The 15724-nt window shown below is 35.2% G+C and overlaps 1 protein-coding gene across 5 annotated transcripts in view; it reads left to right on the top strand.

Annotated features, from left to right (window-relative positions):
* The window catches only part of SIPA1L2 (signal induced proliferation associated 1 like 2), a 182978-nt gene that overhangs the window by 35240 nt on the left and 132014 nt on the right, over positions 1 to 15724 (top strand). For all 5 annotated transcript variants that reach the window (XM_067293459.1, XM_067293458.1, XM_067293455.1 and 2 more), the window contains one exon: positions 4159 to 4229. The gene's annotated coding sequence lies outside the window, so the exon portion shown is untranslated. The remainder of the gene's footprint in view (positions 1 to 4158; positions 4230 to 15724) is intronic.

The raw sequence follows: 15724 nt of genomic DNA, 5'->3' as shown, positions 1-15724 counted from the left end.
ATATATACTAACCCCATCTTTGGCTTCAAAATGTATACTTACATATAAAATACCTAAGCAGTAGTGTTCCATGTTACAGAAATCATTCTTTTTCCTGTATGATGGGTCCAGTTCCTCGAACAGAGGTCCTAATGTTTGGGTAGTTCAGTCTAATTTGGCAGATAAGATTGAAGTGTGTGCGTGTGTGTATGTAAATGGGAACTGAGAGCAGCCTCTCTTTTGACATGTTTTGATGAACAGAGCGTGTACCCTAACCTTGTCCTTGTCTTCATGCAAGAAATTGGGTGATATATCCCTTGCTGGCTGTATTATTTTTGTTCCTTTAGGCCAGAAGTTTAATTTTTTTTCTATATGTATGTTTTTTTATTCTTTCTTTATTCTGGGAAGAGTGTAACCAGAAGGGCCTCTGGAAATGTGAATGAAACTTCCTAGGTGTGGAGGAAAGTAAAAGGAATTTGTCTTAAAAGTTTGGAACGTTCAAGAAACAGATGCCAACAATATCCTACAATTTAGAGTGAATGACTCAATGAGGCATCAACCAAGCTTTATGGTGCTATGCAGAATTTACTTTACTTTGCTATACTATTTATAGTTCTGAACTTAACTTTTTTTCAAGGTCAATGGGATCTCAGAGATAATTATATTCTTGTCTTGAATATTTATTAATGAAGAAACCATTACATTTTTATTTCACATATAAGAAATGTTTTGTTCTTTATACATCTTGCAAACATAATAAATTCTGCTCCTTTTCATATATATGGGAATTCCCTTTCTTCCCTCAGGTATTTCAGCAGAAATGTGTTTCATATGTACGAGTCAAGCATGTCCAGGAGTCATCAGACTTGCTGTGTAGACTGACTGCACAGTAAATGTGCAGTAAGTTGCTATTCAGGACATACTGAACTTGCTGTAGAGTAGTACTAGTACCTGTACTAGGCCCTTCTGACTAGGATGCTTCCTATCTGCCCAGTCTTTCTGGACAGTCATTTTTTTTCTGCACAGACAAAACTTTTGTGTAAATAAAGAAAACTTGGCTGGAGGAAATCAGATGTCTGGTACTGAGGCTCTTCTCCTCTGTTTCCACCTTTTCCGTGATAGCAAAATAGGAACAGAAAGTGTTGAAAGATCAGATATAAGTAATACCAAAGATTTGTACAGAAGGTGTTTTCACAAAAGGTCAAGGATGGAGGGAATTTACGGTGGTTTAACGTACAGCATTATGAGCTTTGTACTCCATCCTCTTTATTCTTATTGTTTTCTATATTTTTCTGTTTTGTACTTAAGAGTTGTAGTTTTAAAAATTTGAGAACAAGACCTCCGTATTTCTCACAGCTGAAAGTGGGGTGCAATGTATAGTTAGCAACAGTGTGAATGTCTGATCCTCTGCCGAACAGGAGTCCTGAGTAGGATTGGCTTTCCTAGTCTACTTACTGCTTCTACTTGCATTTCTCCTCCTTACATACATCTCCTTACAGTAGACTGCTCTTCTTTGCCTTGCCACTGGCCAATCTGGCTTCCTTATAGACATTTCCTGTAGAAGCAAGGCCCTGGTTTTAAATTCCAGAGGACATTTAAAAAACAAAAACAAAAAACCTAACAAAACAGATGCATGTATTACTTCCCCTCCCCCCCCCAAAAAAAAACAACCCCCCCCCCCACAACCTGAGTGGGACTCTGAGAATATTAAAAGAGGAAATGTCCAGGAAAAACAGATGTATGATAGCCTTACACAGAGGAGTCTTATGAAGTCTCATGTTTTGTTACAAATAAGTTTTAAAGTACATTTAAGAAAACAGGCATAGTTTCTCCTGACTTCTGATTTATAATTTGTTATGTTTTTGTGAAAGCTTTGAGTATTTCCTCATTTGTAGATCTTCATGAATGTAGGGCAAGATGTTGTGAAGGAAACTCTTAGAATGCTGGTAGAACAAGAAATTATTTTTTTAAATATAATTGATTATTTTTCTTTTCAGTTGTAACCTATTAAAGAGATTTTTTTTTAATGATGCAGTGTCCTGTGTAAGAACTTTGGATTTAAATAAACATATTAATATGTGGACAAAGCCTAGCATTTTCCCATTTGGCTGCCTCATGAAAGAACTCCATAATCCTCTAAATCCTACTTTACTGTGTGGATCAATTGATTCCACTTCCTATGCCTATATCTGGAATCAGGAAATTGTCTTTGAGAGATATTTTGAAGCTTGCTCTTCAGTATGGAGGGCATGAAGACATTTTAAATTTTTTTGAGAAAGACAAAATTCGTAAGGATGATATTGGATGGTATATGTTATCTCTGTGCACAAAAATCAGTAGTTAAACTTCATAAAATCATAGCAGTTTAGTTATAAGAATTTTTAAGGGGCTTCTTTTGTCTTCTCTGTTGGCTAATGGCTGCTGTTTCCTGTTACCTAGATAATACAATTTATGAACGCAGTGGCTCCTGTTTGAGAATAAAGGCAGATTTTTTTCACATCCTTGATTCTGAGTACAGTATTCTTACCTGTCTGGAGAGGCTTATTTTATACACATTCATACATAAATAAAAACATGTTTATACTATATATATGTAAATAAGTATATATACTTGATTTAGTTTATGATTCAATTTCAATCTTGGATTGAAACAAATGTGATTCATCTCACAGTGATACTGTGAGACTGCAGTATTGGCTTGTGCGCATATAGAAGTGTATGTATCATTTATAAACTCTAATAATCCTTGTTTTAAATTGTTGCCTCCATTTTGCTAGATTAGACTGAAATACATGCCAGTTTAGAATTTGTGCACAGATACATAGTTTTGCTCACAGTAATCTAGATGAGAAAAGAAATATGTCCTGTTGGACATCTTTTTATTCTTTAGCTGTATAGTTTACCATATGCGAGGATTGTTTAAAGCTTGGAAAGTTTTGTTTTGTTTAGGACTCCCATAAAAACTATACTTGCAAAAGTATTTTGCATGAGCTGTAGGTTATGACTAAACCAGGAGGTTTTTGCTAATATAGGCATACTGGCAAAACTAAGCCTAAATGGCCTAGTTTTGGCTAGTACTAGAACTAAGATAATCAACTGCTCTGCATTCCATCTCTATGCTTATTTTTGTCTGTTACAGCTGTCTATAATACCTAGATTTGCAGTTGAATTAGGATTTTGAGGCTTTTTACTCTTTTTTTTTTATTGTATACACTATTCTGTCAAATATTTATTAGAATTATTTTTATTCTTACAGTGGTGATTTAGTACAGGAAATAACATCTGTTCCTGCTGTGTTCTTTCTTTTCTTTCAATAAGAATATAACACTGTATTTTCAGGCTAAATTGTAATATCTGAGGTCATGCTAAAATTAACTAAAATTAACTCTATTCTGAAACTGTGTTAACACAGATATAGGATAGAAAGCCAGGTCACCTTACTGGGACTTATAGTTTTATGTTCTATAGCTCTGTATGTTGATCAGACAGATCCATCTAAAATATTTTTACTTTATATATCCTTTTAATATTTTATTTTACTTCATCCAGCAGTAATAATCTTTTCCTGTGTGTGTGTTTGAGTCTTCTGCAGTTTAGGCATCTTTGTTAATATTTCAACAAATTTCTTTTTGTCAGTGGAATGTAAAGTTTCAACTGTTAGACACGTTGGCTGGAAGAAGTGACACAAATTTTAATAGTGTTTTCTATACTTCTTGGATGAACAGGCTACTGTCTTTCCTCAAAATATTTTATGGAACTTCATGAATTTTTCTCAGATTTGCAATTGAAAATATTATAAATCTGCTTGCTTTTTAAAAAATATGGTTCTAGGAACAGCTGTGGACCTTTGAAGCAGGGCCATGATGAAACAGTCTGATGGTTCGGCTGCTTCTGGTTCATCACATCTCCTCCCAGCCAAGCCTTTCCCAGTAATTGCCAGGAACAGGCATAGACAACTGCTTTAAAATCTCTCTTGCAACACATGAATGTGATACCTGCTATACTGTGCTGAGTTTTATAGCCTTTGTGTATTTTTTTGGTGTTTTATTGCCATATATGTTAGTAGATTCTCAATTTACAAAAGTGATCATTTAAGATTGTTTTGATTACCACTTAAATACCGTAAGTGGGCATGTTCGCCTAAAAAAAAAATCTGAATCTTTCTCATTTGGCTTGCAGGTATCTCCATTTTACTGATATTGGAAAAAAGTGAGTCAAGTTGGCATCCTTTGAAATCCTTCTAACCAAAGGTAAGAATAATTTTTAACCTGTGGCAACTATATTTTTAGAGTATTTGTATTATTACCCCACCTTTTAAACTGGCAGCTGATGTTTTGCTGGGTTTGTTAAGATTCTTCTGGAAACCCTGAAGAGAGTCATTTATGTAGTTAAGTGTACAAGTGAAGTTCAGTCTTTTTTGAAATCTGTTATTTGGGAGATTACCTTTCACTGAAACTTGAGAGTATGGTTCAATCACATGGAAGCAACTCTTGTTATATAGCTGTTGTTATACAGGATGATTGCATTTCCTAGTGTGTTGGATAAAGTAAAAAAAATTTTGTAATTTTGGTGATTTATAAATCTTAGCTTGGTCTTTCTCTGGAAAAGAGCTGATATGACCAGAAATGGACACTAGCTTGATATGCTGAGTGTTCTTTGTCAGGGCTAATTACTCTGTAGAAAATCGTGAGAGTGCAGTTGCCAAAAATGATGACACCTTGATATTTTCTGTAATAGGAATTAAGAGGTGCAGTTGTCCTCCTATAACTCTTAACTCTAAACTACTTGATCTAGTCTGAATGAATTGCTTTATGGTTCTATGATATGGCTCAAGTTTAGAAGTGTTTCACATTGTCTGAACAGAGAATCTGACTGTTGTCTAATGATGACGCACTCCCTGCAGCACAGTGAACAAATTAGTAATTTGTTGGGGGTGAACACCTGCCTGTCCATGTGTATATGTGTGTTTATTTCTGAATAACTGACTGCTTTATGTCAATTTATGGAGAAACTGTTTACTTTCAATAATATGCAAACATTTGGGAAATGTATTAATACAAACTTGGATAACTTTATCAAATTCATCCCTTTTATTTTTCATTCCACATGTTCATCAAGAATAGTATAATCTAGAGAGAAATCTGCCATATAAATTTTTTTTTTTTTAGTTATTCTGATTTTAAGTTAATATATCTAATAATCTGGCCGCAGTCAGGTGTTGTATGACTACTCTCATTTGAAGAATGGAATATTATCATATTGGTACTACATTTTATATAATTGTGTGAGACTTGAATAACAGCCTTGGAAATGTGCTTAGTTGCTTGTGGTCCAGATAGATAAAACTTTCATGGTCTTTTACAAACTGTGTGCAGCAAATTAAGTTAAAAGCAGTAATATATGCAAAATTAGTAAACATTAATAAAAATTTTGAGAAATTGGTCTATTTTAGCTTTTTTGGTGATATGTTATAATTGAAATGTTGGGTCGTGTAAGAGTAAATTTATAAAGAAATTATATCAAATAAATTACAAATAAACTAAATTACACTTGATATTCTTATTGTAGTCATTCTAGTCTCTTCAGTTATAGTTTTTTCAAGCACTGTACTTCTCCAGTAAATGTATATTCCACTACTGTATGTTTTGTTACACAAGAACAGTGGAAAAGATTATTACTGAACCTAATTAGAAACTTCCATTTTCTGGCAAAAACTTATTCTGCATAATCCAATATTTTTTCTAATATATTCCTATTTTGCGGCATGAAAAAAAATTAAAAACATTTCAATGTGGAGTGATTTGCCTGGTAGGCAGACTAACCTTGTTTAAAAAAAAAAAAAAGAGAGAGAGAGATTATTTTAGAGTATCTTATGTCCATGCTGCTGGCCGGCTTTTCTGGCTAAGGCTGGTATGAAGCAAAAGTTTTCTTTCTGACTGAGCCAGTTATTGTCATGCAGTTCCCATAATGTATGTTTGCATCATAGTTGAGATATCTGACTAGTGAGGCCAGCCAAACATGGGAGACAGAGCAGAGCAAAGACAGAATTTCTAACAGCAGCTGCTTATAAGGTACTTCTCCATGTTGAAGATACAGGACAGGACTGTCCTTGCAGAATATCCCAGGTGTTCCAAATGAGGCTTGAAGATAACTTCTACTTTGCAATTGCAATTTGTGCTTTTTTCCAGTATGGTAGTTTCATATCTGTATCGTAACTTTCATTTCTGACCAAATGTTGTTTCCAGGAAAAAAAAAATTCTGAAAAAAGAATCTTTTTTTTTGGGGGGGGGTGTAAAACTTTTATTATGCATTCAGAGATTTCTATGAGGATATCTGCTTTTGAATTCTGTACATGTTTGCCAGTCTTTTCAAAGAACCATAGATTTAAGGGAATCTGAAAAATTGACCTCCCTTGCCAGTGGCTTACCGTGGTTGGCTTGGGCCTTGATACAAGAAACAAAATTGAACTTTCAGTCCAGCCACCTGAGCCCCTCTGTCCTTCGTGTTCTACAGAGTTACCCTAGGTGGATGCTTAATAGCTATATGTTATAGCTTTCCCAGTTTTAAACGGCTTCCTCTGCTCACATCAACTTAATAGTTTCTTTCCCCATCTCATCTAAGACTCCATTCTCCATAAATGGTCAATTCTGTAATATGAAATGAGATCACCAAACTCTTGTATTACTGGGCATGATAAAGCTCTGCTATATTAATGGCAGTGTAGAATATACCTCTGAAAATCTTAGCTACTACTTTTCATATATGCAGAGTGTTTTTATTTATATATATAAATACTGATCTGATGCTTTGGCTGAATGGAGCTATGCTTTTGCTTGGGAACAGAGGACAATATTGTAATGTATTTTGTATTATAGGTTGTCAAAAATATCTGCATTTGAATAGTGCTAATTATGTAGGAAATGAGAACTTAAGCTGGTAAAGCTGCACTAGTATTGTGTGATGACTGTTGCTAGCATTGCACTCGCTTTACCTTTTGGCTGTATAATTAGCAAAGACATAGTAGCTACTTAGGGAAAATCAGAAGAAGCTGAAAAAATATAGTTCAAGTGTTCCTCCTTTTTGTTCTCTCTTTGTGGTTTAGAGTAATAGGAGCTGTGATAAAGTATTGCTGCAAAGAGAACAGAATACAGAACAGATGTCTAATGCTACATGTGCAGGTATATTAATAAAGTGCATTGTTTTTCTTTCATAACTTGCAAGATATGTAACACAAGGGACATTGCTGTTTACAGCTGGGAGAAGAAACTTCTGGTTTGCTCATCCCTGAGCTAATACACATTGGTTTGTTTGTTGTTCCATGTGTTCTGCTAAAATGTTTATGTCAAAATATTTCTCCAGGTATTACTTACAATTACATTATTGTAATTACATTATTAAATGTTTTGGTAATTCTGATTTTGAAATATGTAAACCTGGAGTATATTGTAGAACATAAGGACTTACTCAGTCTTTTTCTGTCATAAAGAGGTAGGAGCAAATTGTTGAAGGCAGCTATTTTTCTTATTGTAGAAAATCAATAGTGGTATTGCAGAAGAATAAAGTTAAGTAGTGCTAACCATTTATTAAAGAATAAAAAGACTAAAAAGTCATAAATATTTAAAGTTTGTTTGCGTTGAGAAGTATTTTAAAAATGGTCATAACAAGATTAAATATTTGAGAATTATTCGTATTCCTATTATAATTCAAACTAGTTAAAAAGGAATCTCAAGTACTTACATTAGGTTGTATAGCTCTGGTAACTCTCCCCAAGCCTGCATCATGCTCTGTAGACATAAGGAGTAGCTAATAAAATTAGAGACCGTACATCCAAGTATGTATGTGTCAGATTTAAGTGATAAACTTATTCTTACTTGACTATGTTATCTACTTCTTAGGTGACCTTTTGATGAGAAGTATGTGTCCAAACATTTTAACTTAATATAGAATCAGCAATGTGACTAAATGCAATGTCTGCTGGTTTTTTTGCTGCCAGTGACAAACTTCCTTTGGAAAAAGAAAACAAGTCTGCCTCTTTTCACCTTTCACCACTGAGAGAGAACCACTATTCAACTGGTATTTCTGATACTTTGCTATAGGAGCACACATATTTGGGAGAACTTATTCCATCTTGAAACTTTTGTAGTTGGGGTGGTAAGTTTGGTATTGTGGTCATGTATTTGTGACCTTTTGAAGGAACCTGCCTCTAAAGGCTTATGTATTTATGTGAATTCATGAAGACTTAAACTATTTACTGTTTGTATATGGTGTTGAGAGTTAGGGTATACAGCTAGAAAAATAATGTAGTTTATATATAAACATACCATACTTTTCAGAAACTAATGCAAAGCAAGAATGTTTATAGCAGTAAATTTGATCCAATAATGTATGTAAAGTATTATGTGATACAACTGTTCATGGAAAACAAGCTGTGCATTTGTCTCAAATAGCCCTGTTCAGTCTCCAAATTATTACCCTTTATTTCCTCTCCAAGAAGAACTAAGATATAATTTGTCAGGTACGAATAAAATATCAAGCCACTTTATTTTTCAAAGCGTGGTGTGTTTGTCCTTCATTTTTGGGGTTGTACACAGTCATAATAGTTCTTTCACCTATGACCTGAGTGGAAAGGTCATGGACAAGTGATTCAACATTTTGTTGAAAAGTTATTAGATCACATACTACAAAATACTGTTAATGCTCTGCTTCTTATCATATCTTAATCATCTTATTGATGATTAATCATATCTTAAAAACAATCCTTGGAACATAGACAAAAGTGGGAACCAACAGTCCGTCGTAGGATGGATTAAATTTTTGAAGTGGGTCATTGTAGCAGCCTTGTGTGATTCAAGAGAATGGCGGGAGGGAGGGAGCTAAGTTATTTCATGCTGTAAAGCCTTGTGGCCCAGGGATATTCCCACTGATCTACGAGCTGTGAGTTGGTATTGATGGGTTTGGCAACAGTGTATTTCTGTGAGCACAAGAGAAATTAATAACTGCAAAATATCATGTAACAGGGAAGGAACTAGCAGGAAAAGGTTGGTGGTACAAGGACTGAGAACTCCCAAAATATCTAGGGAGATTTTTACGTTGATTGCTGTTTGGAAAAAACTTGGTCAAAGAAGCTAACTTTGGTTTCTAATCATACGGTTTTTATTTCATTAAACAAAGTGGTTTAAGGAGTATTGTTAACATGTATATTGAAATATACATGCTTGTCTATTGAAATATCTGTAGCAGCTAGTTTGTAAGTACCCTTCTGTGGAATTTAAATGAGTTAGAAACAGAGAGGTGTTCTAGACAAAGTCCTTTAAATAGGACTAGAATTAATTGTGCTCTAGTCATGAGTGAATGAGGGTAAGAACTGTTTCTAGGGTCGCAGGTCTTGTCACTGTGGAGATAGAGTTAATAATAAAGGTCAATAAGCCATGCTCATTAGGGAGTAACCTAAGTGTAAAGTCCTGATTCTGCTGTTTAATACAAAAAAAAATTTAAGAATGGTTAAAAAATGTTCTTTGAGGACTGGTATAGATTGGAAATATGCTTTTTACAAGGGCATTAAATAATCATACATGAAATGGGAATAATTTTCCTAATAGAGGAACAAAGGCACTACATTTACTTCATGTGTGGCGTGCTTTATTTCCTACATAAGCAGACACTGACTCTTCTATTTTACAGAAAGTCACAAACACATTAAAGTCTTAAATGTTTCCTTTGTATTTGTAGTAACATATGATAAATACAGGCAAAGACGTAGATGAAACTGCTGGGAGAAATTAAGGAAGAGATAAATGAGCTCTGCAATGAATAACTGGAATAGAGATAATATATTGAAACCGTGGAAATGGAGTGGAAAAGACGTGGAGCGTCAAAGTGGAATTTTTTTTTTAACCGCTCTTCCTAGGAACCACACATCTAGAGTCAGCTCTGTTATTTGTGAGTAGAATATTCAGTTTTCAGGCAACTTGTGCTGCAGAGCTGGTCTTTCCAATCTGGTTCCATGGTTCCATTCTGGCTGTTATAAATTGGACAGGACTTACTAGATCAGGCACAGGGCCATTTTGGTTCCTAAAGCCACTGAGCCAGAGACTAGCTTAGACTAGCTCAGGTGTATTAGATTGCTCAGCACTGTGCTCCACAAAGTCTCTGGTTCTGGGAACATTTATTAGGCTGGATGTAGTGTCATGAACCGTGAGTGTACTGCTTCCAATCTCAAGCTGGATCTGTCTGTTCAGCTCACTGAAGCTTGGAGAGTAGTAGTACTCTCTCTTTATTAAAATGCCATGTTACTCCAAATAATAATGAAATAGCAGTAATTAGCACTAGTTAAGCACCTGTTAAGGCATACCTTACTAGTGAGGTTCACTGAAATTAAAAGTCAGATGGAGTACCATGCAGGTTAATAAAACAGGAGTGCTTTTTTGTGTTTTGTGCTGGTCATTTTGGAGGGAGCATGGGAAAAAGAGGGAGTGTTGGGTATAAGAAAAGACTATCAAGGATCAAGAGCTGTGGAATGGTGGATTGTAGAAGGGAAGGGAGGAAGAGAAAAAGGGGACTATTTTCCCAAGTTGGGAGCAATTAGTCTAAAGCTGCCTTTTCCTAGGCCTCAACAAATGCAGTATGTGTTTTGCCATTGAGGAAGAGGCATACGAACCCCTGGTGTGTACTAAGAAGATCTGAGAAGAAACAACAAATATGCAAGTAACCCAATAAAAATAATTGGAAGATAGCTCAGAAAAGAAGAAAAATGGATACACACCATCTTGATCTGTTACTTAATGTAATCTTATTTCAGTAAAATGAGAGTTGTGTATTGTTCTTTCATGCAAAGCAAAGGTTTACAATGAATTATCTTAGCTGAAGTCCTTTTTCTGGCTCATGCAGAAAAAGATCTCTAATCAAATATTTGAGATAATTAAGAATTACTGGAAATACTTTTGAAGACAAACTGAAGAATAGGTCAAAACCATATCCTAAGAGCTCGATTCTGTTTGGTACCAGAACTGTGCAGGACGAGTGGGTATGTTAGAAAAAAGAGCTATGCAGCTGGGAAGGAGAGACTTCTCATGGAAAATGAGAGAAACAGAACATGTGACAGGATTGGAAAGGTGAGGAAAAAATTGAGAAAATACAAGAACTTGAAAATGATTCAGGGAGAGAAATTTTATAGGGAAAGGTAAGAAATTGGTATGTAGTTTCCAAGCAGCAAAGAACCTAAAACAGATGGACAAATTGCATGAATTAAAATGATTAAGTCAAAGCCACTTGTGGTTCTTTCTTAATCAAGTTGTAAGCATGATGCTTAGGTCATTCTTTCCTTGGTTAGTGAGCTTAGCAGGGCAGTAGACATCAGGTATATTTTTCAGGCTCAGCTCATTACTTTTTGATTAGGAAAAATTTAATGAGGTTTTGGAGGCATTATTCAGGGTGAAAATATTGACTGAAGTAACTGTCAGAGTGTACTAATCTAGTGAAAGTGGTTAAACTGTAATGCTTTTACCCTGTCTATGATATGTCTAAATACTTGTTTTCAGTAAATTTTTGTCTTAAAATATCGATAATATGATACAGATGACCTTTTGTTATATTTGGTCTTTTCTTGGGTAGCCTGTCACATCCTCTCCCTATCTAAAAAATGCAGACAGCTTAAAATAATCTGCTGGAGGCTGACCTGGTCTGGTTATTAACCCGGCACACTCTGAGTCTTGTCTATTTGCAAAGGCGGCATGGGGGGGGAAGGGAGAAGTATCTAGCTTCAAAAATAGCAGTCTCAAAGTACTCAGTCTATCCTTGTTAGTCCTCTAATAAGTTATTGTTTTGCTCTTAATAATATGTAATATTTCATACCTGTTAGCTTTTTTGTATTTTTTCCCTGTTTTGTCTTTTCACGGTTGCCATTTAGCCTAGTAACCTGATCTGCTGCTTCATCAAATTCCTTCTTATGAATGGCCTGTGTACTCCGTGGTGCATTTGGGGTGGGATGTGAAATTTCCCCAGATCCTTCACTGCAGCTTGTTTCAGCCTGTACACAGTTCCCCTGTTTGATCTTATTGCTAATGGAGGAAGGTAATATGAATGGTGAGGGAACATGCTTACAGAAAATAAGCAGGAAGACTTTTTTCTTGAAATTTCTTGAATTTTTTTTCTCATCTTTAAGACTAGTGAAATCACCTACCCTGGACAGCTGCAGGAAGGGCAGGGGTGCATGCCAGCAAACGCTGATCGAAGACCAGTGCAGCAGCAAAGTTTTCTCCAAAATATAAACTAAGTTTGTAAATATTTTTTGAAGTGCTTATTTCCAAATGAGAGGGTTAAGAACACACGCTTCCATTTCATGTACTTTCTGTTAAGCCTAGATACTAACAGTCTCAGAAGGAAGAAGGACTTTAGCCGTTTCTTCCCTTTTGTCATTTGTCTTTTGGAGATTTTGCAAAAGTGATCTTCATTATTGTTAATGATGATAACAGCTAATTATGTTTGGGGGACTGACAGCTTAGTTAGACCGTCTATTTCTGCTCTGGCTTGTCTTTGTTTTTCAGTTGGCTCCAAAGCACCATTCGCAATACTTAATTTCTCTGACTTAGTGATATTAAATCTTCCTATTTTGTATCATGTTTAGAAGTCAGATGCAAAGTATATGATTTTGACTTTTGACTGATTTTTTTTTTCTTTTCATCTTTGCCTGAAAGAGGGTTTTTTTTTTTTTTAGAAGAGAATGTTTAGAAATATTTTCCTGCTAATTTTAAAATTTAGAATACACTTGTAAATGGATTGCTGTGGTCTTTGCTGTTTCTTTCTCTTTGGTAGGATTTGTTTAGAATTTTGAAGGTCGGAGTAGGCTGTAGGCTTAATTCAAAACTATTTTCTAAGAAGGAGATAAACTGATGTCATAGTCTATCCCTTTTGCTTTACATATGCTAATTATTAGATTACATTTGGCAGTTGGTAGCTTTGTTTGAGGAGGAGGAAGAGTGTGGATTATATGACAGCTGTATGCATTTCAGCTAGTTCAGTCTCCAGGGCAGCCAGCATTTATGTTACTTTAGGTTTAGCAAGGTAATGTTGGGTCTCTCTTATTTCGCATTTGGTATAGTTTGACCTTGAAACAGTGTTCTTAAACTATGCAATAGAAATAATTGTTTGATATACTTGTTTTTCTTGAAGGAGCAGGTTAGAGTATGCAATCCTGATAGAATTTAAATGACTAAAATTTGCTTTTATTGGAAGAGGTAAAAAGGAAACTTTTTCCTTCATAGGATTATTACCAGTATAGTAAGTTGTTGGGACTGATGCTCGATATCAAGATACTGAAGTAATGTAGTTAAAAGGAAAGCTATTTTCAGTTTAAGCTTTCTCTTTTTTGTTAGCAGAGTGTTTCTTTAAAGAAGTCTGCTGTAACTATGAAAATATAAAAATTGACAGACTACAAACTGAGTTTATATTGTAATTGAGAAATGTGTTTTATGAAATTTGAAGATGGTTTTGCTCTTGAACTTTCCTGCTTATTTTCCTATTGCCCTTGTTTTTCTTTTTGTTACTAAGCTCACAAAGGAAAGTAAAATAGTGTTCATTCAGTGAAGTAGTCTTCATTGTGTTTTTTAAATGTGGTTTACTATGAGGTATCGTGTACGTGGCTTCTGGAATTACACACTGAAGTAATTACTTCATTGTTGGAAACTTCAGCCTTCTTGGTTTGATAAAATTGTGCTAAGGTACAATTTTTAAACCAGACACACTCATGACATAGAGGAACATTGTGACACTTGCCAGTGTAACAGCTGCGAGTCTACAGAAAATATAAAGTCTATAGAAGTTATACCCATGGTTATATTTCTGAAGCAAAAATTAAAAACGATGCATATTTTGATGCTTCTCTGATACAGAGTATATTTAATAACTTTCTGCAGAGAAATAGTCTGTTAATTTCTTATGTTTAAAGCCATCATGCAGTAAATTTAAAATCTTCCTTTTAGTTCAAGGAGATTTAAACGTAGGTATTAGTTGTAATATGAGAGTGAACAAAGGTAACTATTTTAGGAAGATCTTGTAGAAACAAATTCCAGTGAATATTCTGGTGAGACAGAATGTGTTTTGTTAGGGTCGCACAAGATTTAAACCTTTGTGTGTAGAGCATTATCAGGAGATTGTGGTGTCTTGGAGTTTTGGGATGAAGGGGGAGTTTCATCCAATAAAATCTTTTATTTCATAATATCTTCTCTTATCTCTCTTCTTTGTGAATATCCAACCAAAATGGATGATGTAGCATTAAAGTTTTCCTCATCTGGTTGATTTAAAATTAGTTTTTGTTGTTGTTGGTTTTTTTTAATCTATGTTGGTGCTGAGTGAAATATAAATAAATCTTAACTAAATAGAAAGGGTTTTTTCTTAATTCTTTTGGCAGAGAAATCAGTCCCTCATACCAGCTCCAGTGTTGGCCACAAACTTAATGGATTGTGATGAAGGATAGGTGATAGGGCGGTGTATTTCCCTCTACTCTCTGCTTTTTCCCACTTTTGCAATCCTCCCTCCTGTCTCTTGTCCCTTCCTTGAGATAATTGTCTAAGAGCTTCTTTTCCCTTTGCTCCAGTAAAGCTAAAAGGCAATGTGTGCTTGATCCATGAAGCTGCTAAAGAGGTGATCTTTGGCCAAGTGGCACAGCTGGAACATGCAAACTGCCTGGCCATACTGGTACGTACATATGTATCTGGTGTATACATTTAGGCATATGTGTTCATGTAGTTCCCCACCTGAGTGATCAAGCAATCATGTCTTGCTTGGTCCCTGGATGGAAGGACCACAAGATGGATTTGGGCACTGTGTGTTGTGTAGGCATAGAGGTAGAAAGAAGCAATGGTAAGGAAATCATAATTTTTGTTTGGAATGAATTGGTAGTGCTTAATTTAACTCTCTAATCTTATTAAAGATATTTTCTTTTGCAGTTCTTTATGGTTAATTTACTTTCTTGTTCCTCTTTTTCCTCTTTCTCCCACTTTTTCCCCCCTTCTCCATACTCCGTTGCTCTGGACTGTTAAAGTAGAACATACTTTTTTAACTGACAGAGTTTTGCTCTTACTAATTTCTAAGTGTCAGAATATACTTACTGTCTCCTTTCAGCCACTGATAACTATGTTGATTTGCATGCAGCCAGCAACCTCCATGATTTTGATTCAAGTGTTACTATCTTCATGCTCCGTTCTTGTTACAGAGTAGGTTTCCCTTAAGTATTTCTCCCAGCAACAGCCAACTGTGTTGGGTATACTGATCAGTGAAGATTTTACTAAAATAGTTTTTTTTACTTGTGTTTTCTTGTCTAGTTTGCAGAAGTAGAGCTAAGCACAAAGTAAACAGATGTTTCTTTATTTATCTTTAAATTACAGAATGTTGTAAAATTGCCTTGTTTCACAGCATGGAAGAAGGCCTTATTGGGTATCCCATGCTCTGAAAGCTATCATTACAATGGATTGGAGGTGAGGGGTTGCTTTTGTTTGAGCACTATTGGCTCCTGCACTCCCTTCCAAGCAGTGCCCTGACAAGAGCAGGATAGATGTGTCTGCATGGAGTCTATGGATAGATCTTTGCAGTGTATCGTTCTCTCTTAATTTACTGATTCCATAATGTACATGCTGCTGCCTTTATTCAATGGTTTTGAAATCTGCTTATTAATTGAATCAGAAGACATCTGTTTTTGATACTGATTCATGTTAAAAAAATCTTTCGGTTAATCACATACATGGTCTCTCTG

The sequence above is a fragment of the Apteryx mantelli genome, chromosome 3 (assembly GCF_036417845.1).
Source record: "Apteryx mantelli isolate bAptMan1 chromosome 3, bAptMan1.hap1, whole genome shotgun sequence".
NCBI classification, from domain to species: Eukaryota; Metazoa; Chordata; class Aves; order Apterygiformes; family Apterygidae; genus Apteryx; species Apteryx mantelli.
This window is presented reverse-complemented; position numbering and strand designations above follow the sequence as displayed.